Source organism: Chiloscyllium plagiosum, chromosome 24, assembly GCF_004010195.1.
Source record: "Chiloscyllium plagiosum isolate BGI_BamShark_2017 chromosome 24, ASM401019v2, whole genome shotgun sequence".
In the NCBI taxonomy this organism is placed as follows: Eukaryota; Metazoa; Chordata; class Chondrichthyes; order Orectolobiformes; family Hemiscylliidae; genus Chiloscyllium; species Chiloscyllium plagiosum.
The window spans coordinates 46,519,334-46,528,300 of record NC_057733.1 but is presented as its reverse complement, the minus strand read 5'-3'; positions in this window follow the sequence as shown (position 1 = coordinate 46,528,300).

The window sequence follows — 8,967 nt, the reverse complement described above, 5'->3', positions numbered from 1 at the left end:
TTGGTGCCCTTGCTTTATGCTCAAATAGCTCATGGAGAAGATCAAGGGCCAAACATGCAGAATGATGGGTGAGGTGCTTCACCCTCAGGAAGAAATTGACACCTTCACAGGGGCAGGAAATCGAAGAATAGATTTTCGTCTTTGACCGGGAATTTTGGAAAATGCCAAGTGTTGATGGAAATGTGTTGATGAAGGACTGTCAATCATGATGTGACTGAAGACGACCATTGTGGAGAGTTGTTGCAGTATCTTGTACTGCTTTAGGAGGTGACAACAGATAATTTATCATTGTTAAAGTTAGCAACATGTATAAATTGGTCTAATTGGATAACATTCAATAATATGGGCATATATTTAGGGAAATATACCTTGTTTTATCATAGGAATAAAGAACCCTAAGTTAATGAATTGTTATTGGTCAGTTACCCAGGTTTTTACACAAAATTGTGATATTCAGGTAGCAATTATTTAAATATAGGTAAATATTGAAATTTGTGGTCTGTGTTGAGGGAAGTCATGAGGCACCAAATCACTTGAGGTAACTGAAGGCTGAGGAAGTCACTCATTAATTGTGATTGTGTTGCCTGTGTAGTTTACACTAACTCACTGGGTACTGTTCTTATACAAGCTAGGAAGTGATTTATTTTGAGAACTATGAAACATGTTACAATAATCTTCATTCCAAGCAGGCAGCCCATCCAAATGGATGATTTTCATCTGAGCATCAAATCTTTCAGATTCATTTCAGTCGCAAATTACATTTATTTAATCTGAGTTCTACAGATACAGGGAAGTTCATTCTGTGACTTATCACAAAGGAGAGAACATGCTGCAAATTGACCATGAGTTGTTATACAGAGAATCTTTTCCCATCCCTTCAGTAAGTCGGTACTACTGTAAAATGTCTGACTGTTGAAGACATAAGGCAAAAGTTAGAGAAACTGAAAAAGTAATTCAAGTCATAAGTTATCATATTGCATGAAATTTCATGTGTGGACATTTTTTTTGCGGAGTAATAGAATTTTAAAGCATAGTATGGCAAATTGCTCCCGCAGCAGTTTTCTGAAAAATGTATCCACTTAATTCAATCCTCCATAAGGTTTTAATTTTTATTGTGATTTTTCAAAATATTTTTCTTTTAAAAACTGTTATTGATCTTTTTGTGGCAAAGGTGTCCACAACCTCTGTGTAAAAAAAAAATCACCCAACTTTTAATTGTTTTGGTGGTCACCTTAACTTTTTGTTCACTTTAATCATATCCAAAAATAATGTACTAAATATAAAATAGCTTGTCCCTATTTATTTTACATTGAACTGAATCATAATTTCTCTAATAAAATTGATTGAAATGCATGGCTTAAAACATATACAGTCATAGAGTCATAGAAATGTACAGCACAGAAACAGACCCTTTGGTTCAATTCGTTCATGCCAACCAGAAATCCCAACCTAATCTAATCCCAATGGCCGGACCAAATCCCTACAAATCCTTCCTATTCAGATACCCATCCAAATGTCTTTTAAATGTTGCAATTGTACCAGCCTCCACCACTTCCTCTGGCAGCTCATTCCATACATGTACCACCCTCTGCGTGAAAATGTTGCCCCTTAGGTCTCTTTTATATCTTTCCCCTCTCACCCTAAACCTATGCCTCTAGTTCTGGACTCCCCCACCCCAGGGAAAAGATTTTGTCTGTTTATCCTATCCATGCCCCTCATGATTTTATAAACCTTGCTAAGGTTACCCCCTCAGACTCCTTCATGCCAAAGAAAACAGCCCTAGCCTATTCAGCCTCTCCCGATAGCTCAAATCCTCCAACCCTGGCAACACCCTAGTAAATCTTTTCTGAGTCCTTTCAAGTTTTGCACTATCCTTCTGGATAGGAAGGACACCAGAATTGCATGCAATATTCCAAAAGTAGCCTAACCAATGTCCTGTACAGCCGCAACATTATCTCCCAACTCCTATACTCAATACTCTGACCAATAAAGGAAAGCATACCAACCACCTTCTTCACTATCCTATCTACCTGCAATTCTACTTTCAAGGAATTATGACCCTGCACTCCAAGGTCTCTTTGTTCAGCAACACTCCCCAGGACCTTACAATTAAGTATATAAGTCCTGCTAAGATTTGCTTTCCCAAAATGCAGCATGTCGCATTTATCTAAATTAAACTCAATGATGAAAGGTAGTGGATTCAGGACCGATCCTTGTGGCACTCCACTGGTCACAGGCCTCCAGTCTGAAAAACAACCCTTCACCATCACCCTCTGTCTTCTACCTTTGAGCCAGTTCTGTATCCAAATGGCTAGTTCTCTCTGTACTCCATGAGATCTAACCTTGCTAATCAGTCTCCCATGTGGAACCTTGTCGAATACCTTACTGGAACCCACATTTCACATCCACCGCTCTGCCTACATCAATCCTCTTTGTTACTGCTTCAAAAAACTCAATTAAGTTTGTGAGGTATGATTTCCTACGCACAAAGCCATGTTGACTAATGCTAATCAGTCCTTGTCTTTCCAAATACATGTACATCCTGTCCCTCAGGATTCTCTCCAACAACTTGCCCACCACCGCATCAGACTCACCGGTCTATAGTTCCCTGGCTTGTCCTGAACCACCTTTCTTAAATACTGGCACCAATTAGCCAAGCTCCAGTCTTCCGGCACCTCACCCGTGACTATCGATGTTAGAAATATCTCAGCAAGGGGCCCAGCAATCACTTCCCTAGCTTCCCACAGAGTTCTAGGGTACACCTGATCAGGTCGTGGTAATTTATCCACTTTTATGCATTTCAAGACATCCAAAACTTCCTCCTCTGTAATATGAACATTTTGCAAGATATCACCATCTACTTCCCTACATGCTATATTTTCCATATCCTTTTCCACAGTAAATACTGATGCAAAATATTTGTTTAGTATCTCCCCCATCTCGTGCGGCTCCACACAAAGGCCGCCTTGCTGATCTTTGAGGGACCCTGTTCTTTCCCTAGTTACCCTTTTGTCCTAAATGTATTTGTAAAAGCCCTTTGGATTCTCTTAACTCTATTTGCCAAAGCTATCTCATGTCCCCTTTTTGCCCTCCTGATTTCTGTTTTAATTATATTCCTACTGCCTTTATACTCTTGTAAGGATTCTCTCAATCTATCCTGTCTATACCTTACATATGCTTCCTTTTTCTTAAACAAGCCCTCAATTTCTTTAGTCATCCAGCATTCCCTATATCTACCAGCCTTTTCTTTCAACCTAACAGGAATATACTGTCTCTGGATTCTTGTTACCTCATTTCTGAAGGCTTCCCATTTTCCAGCCATCCATTTACCTTGGAACATCTGTCCCCAATCAGCTTTTGAAAGTTCTTCCCTAATACCGTCAAAATTAAAAATCACACAGGTTATAGTCCAACAGGTTTAATTGGAAGCACACTAGCTTTTGGAACGACGCTCCTTCATCAGGTGATTGTGGAGGGCTCGATCGTAACACAGAATTTATAGCAAAAATTTGCAGTGTGATTCAGTTCCATCACACTGCAAAGTTTTGCTATAAATTCTGTGTTACGATCGAGCCCTCCACAATCACCTGATGAAGGAGCATCGCTCCGAAAGCTAGTATGCTTCCAATTAAACCTGTTGGACTATAATCTGGTGTTGTGTGATTTTTAACTTTGTACACACCAGTCCAACACCGGCATCTCCGAATCATGACCGTCAAAATTAGCCTTCTTCCAATTTAGAACTTCTACTTTTAGATCTGGTCTATCCTTTTCCATCACTATTTTAAAACTAATAGAATTATGGTCACTGGCCTCAAAGTGTTCCCCCACTGACACCTCAATCACCTGCCCTGCCTTATTTCCTAAGAGTAGGTCAGGTTTTGCACCTTCTCTAGTAGGTACATCCACATACTGAATCAGAAAATATTCTTGTACATACTCAACAAATTCTTCTCCATCTAAACCCTTAACACTGTGGCAACCCAAGTCTATGTTTGGAAAGTTAAAATCCCCTACCATAACCACTCTATTATTCTTGCAGATAACTGAATTTGTTTCTTAATGCCCCGCTGACTATTAGGGGAGGACAATCCCAACAAGGTGATCACCCCTTTCTTCTTTCTCAGTTCAACCTAAATAACTTCCCTGGATGCATTACTGGGAATATCCTCCCTCAGTACAGCTGTAATGCTATCCCTTATCAAAAACACCACTTCCCCTCCTCTCTTGCCTCCCTTTCTGTAGCATTTGTATTCTGGAACATTAAGCTACCAGTCCTGTCCATCCCTGAGCCACATTTCTGTAATTGCTATGATATCCCAGTCCCATGTTCCTACCCATGCCCTGAGTTCATCTGCCTTCCCTGTTCGGCCTCTTGCATTGAAATAAATGCAGTTTAATTTATCGGTCCTACCTTGTTCTCTGCAGCCCCCTTCCAATTTTGGTGCAATCCGTTCTTCTTGTACAGGTCACTTCTACCCCAAAAGAGATTCCATTGATCCAAAAATGTGAATTCTTCTCCCATACACCAGCTCCTCAGCCATGCATTCATCTGCTCTCTCCTCCTATTCCTCCCCTCACTAGCTTGTAGCACCGGGAGTCATCCAGATATTCCTACTTTTGAGGACCTCCTTTTTAAATTCCTGCCTAATTCTCTATAATCTCCCTTTAGAATCTCATCATTTTCTCTTCCTATGTCGTTGATTCCAATGTGGACAATGACCTCCTGCTGGCCCCTCTTCCCTTGAGAACATTCTGCACCCTCTCTGAGACATCCTTGATCCTTGGCACCAGGAAGGCAAAACATCATTCGGATCTTTTGCTACCGGCCACAGAAACGTCTGTCTGTGCCTCGGACTAGAGTGTCTCCTAAAACAATTGATCTCTTGGAACCCAACATACTCTTCATTGCATTAGAGCCAGTCTTGATACCAGAAACTTGGCTGTTCGTGCTACATTCCACTGAGAATCCATCACCCCTGACATTTTCCAAAACAGCATACTTGTTTGAAATTGGGATAGCCAGGTTAAATTAATACTTATGGCATATATTTTAAGTTTAATCAAGAGTCATATCTCAATAAAACAAATAATCAAGAAAGAATCTACTCCACTCTCTACTGCAGACTTATTGTAAGGCCACACCTAAATCTATTCACTTATCTGTTTCTGTGCTGTGACCTCTCCCATACAGGTTCCTCCAAGGTCCGTTGTAAATTTCAATGTTTGTTAATTCATGTTGAGTTCCATTCACCTTGGGATTAATCACCTTGCTTTAAGATTTTCTTCTTCAGGTCCATGCCCTTCATAGATTCAATGGTTCCACCAAGTTGCTGCCTAACCCACCAACCTACTGTCAGAATCAGGGTCACCATCTGCAAGAGGATAACTGTGTGCTGACATTTTCCCTGACAATGAAAAGCAAAACACTAAATCATTAATTCAGCCTTGGAGATGGTGCATTGAGGCAATGCCACTGGACTCATAGCCCAGAACCTCAGTCTTCATTCAAATCTTTCCCATAACCAGGTGGTGAAATGTGCATTCCATAACAATTCAGAGTAAATAGGTTAGCCTAATGATGGCCATGTTTCACTAAAGTGCTTCAGAGAAGGAAATGTGCCATCTTTTCCTGTTCTGCCCAATGTTTGACTCCAAAATTCTTAACTGGGGATGACCAGTGATGTCTAAGTTCCTTGATCAAATAAATTGAAACAAACTTTGCAATTAAACTCTGGACAGTCACATTTGACATGTATTGGGTTGTTATTTGCAAGTTGAGTATGATTCAGCTTTTTTCCATTGACAATCTGGTTACTAACATCAGGGAGAGAAACAAAGTTAACACTTTGGATAATATGACTCCTTTCACCCTTCCAACGCCTGTCATTAGCATAAATACAATCTTTCCTTCGATGCTATCAGTTCTGAAGAACTCAAAATGTTCACTCTGTTTCTCTCTCCATAGGTGCTGCCAGGCCTACTGAGTTTCTCCAGTATTTTCTGTTTTTATTTCAGATTCCCAGCATCTGCAATATATTGCTTTTATTTGATTATGAATTATATTGTTTGAGGAAGAAATACCAGGATCCTCAGGAAAATTCCTTCATTTATTCTAATAGTGCTACTCGATGTTTTATATTGAATTGATACAATATTTCTTTCATGCTACTTTCTTTGATACTAATTTATTTAATGTCAAAAGTGCAACTTGCCTGTACGACAGCTTGACAAACTGCTTTAGGGTTTGAAGGGAACAGTGCTTCCAGTGGAATAAAACTAGAAGCAAGGAAGTATTATTGATATTCAAAGTTTGTGAGAAGATTTGTAGCTCGGGTGCTCGTTGTTGTGGTTCTGTTCACCGAGCTGGGAATTCGTGTTGCAGACGTTTCGTCCCCTGTCTAGGTGACATCCTCAGTGCTTGGGAGCCTCCTGTGAAGCGCTTCTGCGATGTTTCCTCCGGCATTTATAGTGGTTTGAATCTGCCACTTCCGGTTGTCAGTTCCAGCTGTCCGCTGCAGTGGTCGGTATATTGGGTCCAAATCGATGTGTTTGTTGATAGAATCTGTGGATGAGTGCCATGCCTCTAGGAATTCCCTGGCTGTTCCCTGGCTTGTTCTATAATAGTAGTGTTGTCCCAGTCGAACTCATGTTCTTGTCATCTGCATGTATGGCTACTAAGGATAGCTGGTCGTGTTGTTTCGTGGCTAGCTGGTGTTCATGGATACGGATCGTTAGCTGTCTTCCTGTTTGTCCTATGTAGTATTTTGTGCAGTCTTTGCATGGGATTCTGTACACTATGTTGGTTTTGCTCATGCTGGGTATCGGGTCCTTTGTCCTGGTGAGTTGTCTGAGAGTGGCTGTTGGTTTGTGTGCTGTTATGAGTCCTAGTGGTCATAGTAGTCTGGCTGTCAGTTCGGAAATGTTCTTGATGTATGGTAACGTGGCTAGTCCTTTGGGTTGTGGCATGTCCTCATTCCATTGTCTTTCCCTTAGGCACCTGTTGATGAAATTGCGGGGGTATCTGTTTTTGGCGAATGCATTGTTGAGGTGTTCTTCTTCCTCTTTTTGCAGTTCTGGTGTGCTGCAGTGTGTTATGGCCCTTTTGAACAGTGTCTTGATGCAACAGATTCTATCAACAAACATATCGATCTGGACCCAATATACCGGCCACTGCAATGGACAGCTGGAACTGACAACCGGAAGCGGCATTCACTATAAATGCCGGAGGAAACATCACAGAAGCGCTTCACAGGAGGCTCCCAAGCACTGAGGATGTCACCTAGACAGGGGACGAAACGTCTGCAACACATACTATTGATATTACTGGGAAAAAAAGACATGCTGTTGAAGTTTTTGGTTTTGCAGTTATCAGGACAGAATCCAAGTCAAAAGACTCAAAATCTATTTGCTGACCAATTAGCATCCTCTTCCCATGCAGTATAAATTGATGTTACCTCTGAGATTTGGTATTCTTGCATTACTGTCATGATGAATACATGGAGAAAGCATCAACAACATACCTGGTTTTTTCAGCAATACTCAAGTACTATTCTTCCAAGAGACTATTAACTATGTAAGAGGTTACAAATTGTGCAATGATTATAACTCAGAGGACAATTATAAATGGTATGTAGGGATTATTCTATCAGCACAGGCTAAACGGATTGGGGTTCTACTCACTGGACTTTAGAAGAATGAAAGATGATCTAATTGAAGCATACAGATTCTTCAGTGATTTGACAGGGTCAATGCTGAGAGGAAGTTTCCCCTCATGGGAGAGTCTAGGACCAGAGAGGACAATCTCAGAACAAGGTGGTGTCAATTTCAGACTGAGATTGGAAGGAATTTAGTAGCTAAAGGGGATGTGAGCCTTTGAAAGTGTTTGTGACAGAGAGCTGAGGGGGTATAGTCCTTGAGTTTATTTTAAGGCTGAGATAGATAGATTCTTGATCAGGAGGGGAATCAAACGTTATAGTTAAAGGCAGGAAAGTGGATGTAAGCAAAGTTGTATCAGCCATGATTCTACTGAATAGCAGAACAGGCTCGAGGGGCCGAATGGCTTACACTTGTTCCTAATTTGTATGGTGTATGGACTCCCTGACCGCTGATTCCAGAGACCAATTCCAACTCTGACTGATGAGATGAGAAGTTATTCACAAATAGGTCTGTCTGTCTTACATGACCTGAATGTGGCTAACCAGCCACAATCACATGATGACACAAATTCAGATGACAGTTCCCAGAGGATGGCCAGATAACCGATAGGAATATCACACCAGTATCCTGGCAGTTGCTCCATTTAGGGGCCATTTGGCCCTTCCAGCCTGCTCCACCATTCAATCAGAACCATGGCTACTCTGATTTTAGACTCACCTCTACATTTGTGCAGCGCCCAGTTGGAAGGGGCTGGGGAGAGGTGGTAGGTAGGCAGGGGGCAGCAGGAACCCTGGCCCTGCCAGATACTGTGCTGGAAATGCTGGGAAACTCTGGATTCTCAGGAACCATTGGCATTCCGAGCTCTGGTCATTTGTGCATTTCCAAAAAACGTTCTTTGCTGTTTTCCATTCGGAACCCTATAAACTGCTTTTGTTAGGTTAAGTATTTTTTAAATCATTCCATTTAGGAGGAAAGCCTTCACACGATCTCCCGTGAATGGCGTTTTTACAGCCAACACACTGAACCCTCCCGCGCCGCTTCTGAGCACCAGCTTTACCTGTTTCGGTTTTTTGTTTTTTTTCAATGTCCTGTTTAAAGGTGCCCCGTTTCTGCCCTTTCTCCCCGTCTCTCCCTGTCCTTTCACCCTCTCGCTCCCTTTCCTTTTACTCTCTCTCTCTGCCCTTTGCCTCCTCCCATCCTTTCTCCCATTCTTTCTCTGCCCTTTCTCCCTCCCTCTACCCTCTCTCCCTCTCTCTTTGCCCTGTCTCCCTCTCTGTTACTCTTTGTCCTTCTCTGCTTGCTCTTTCT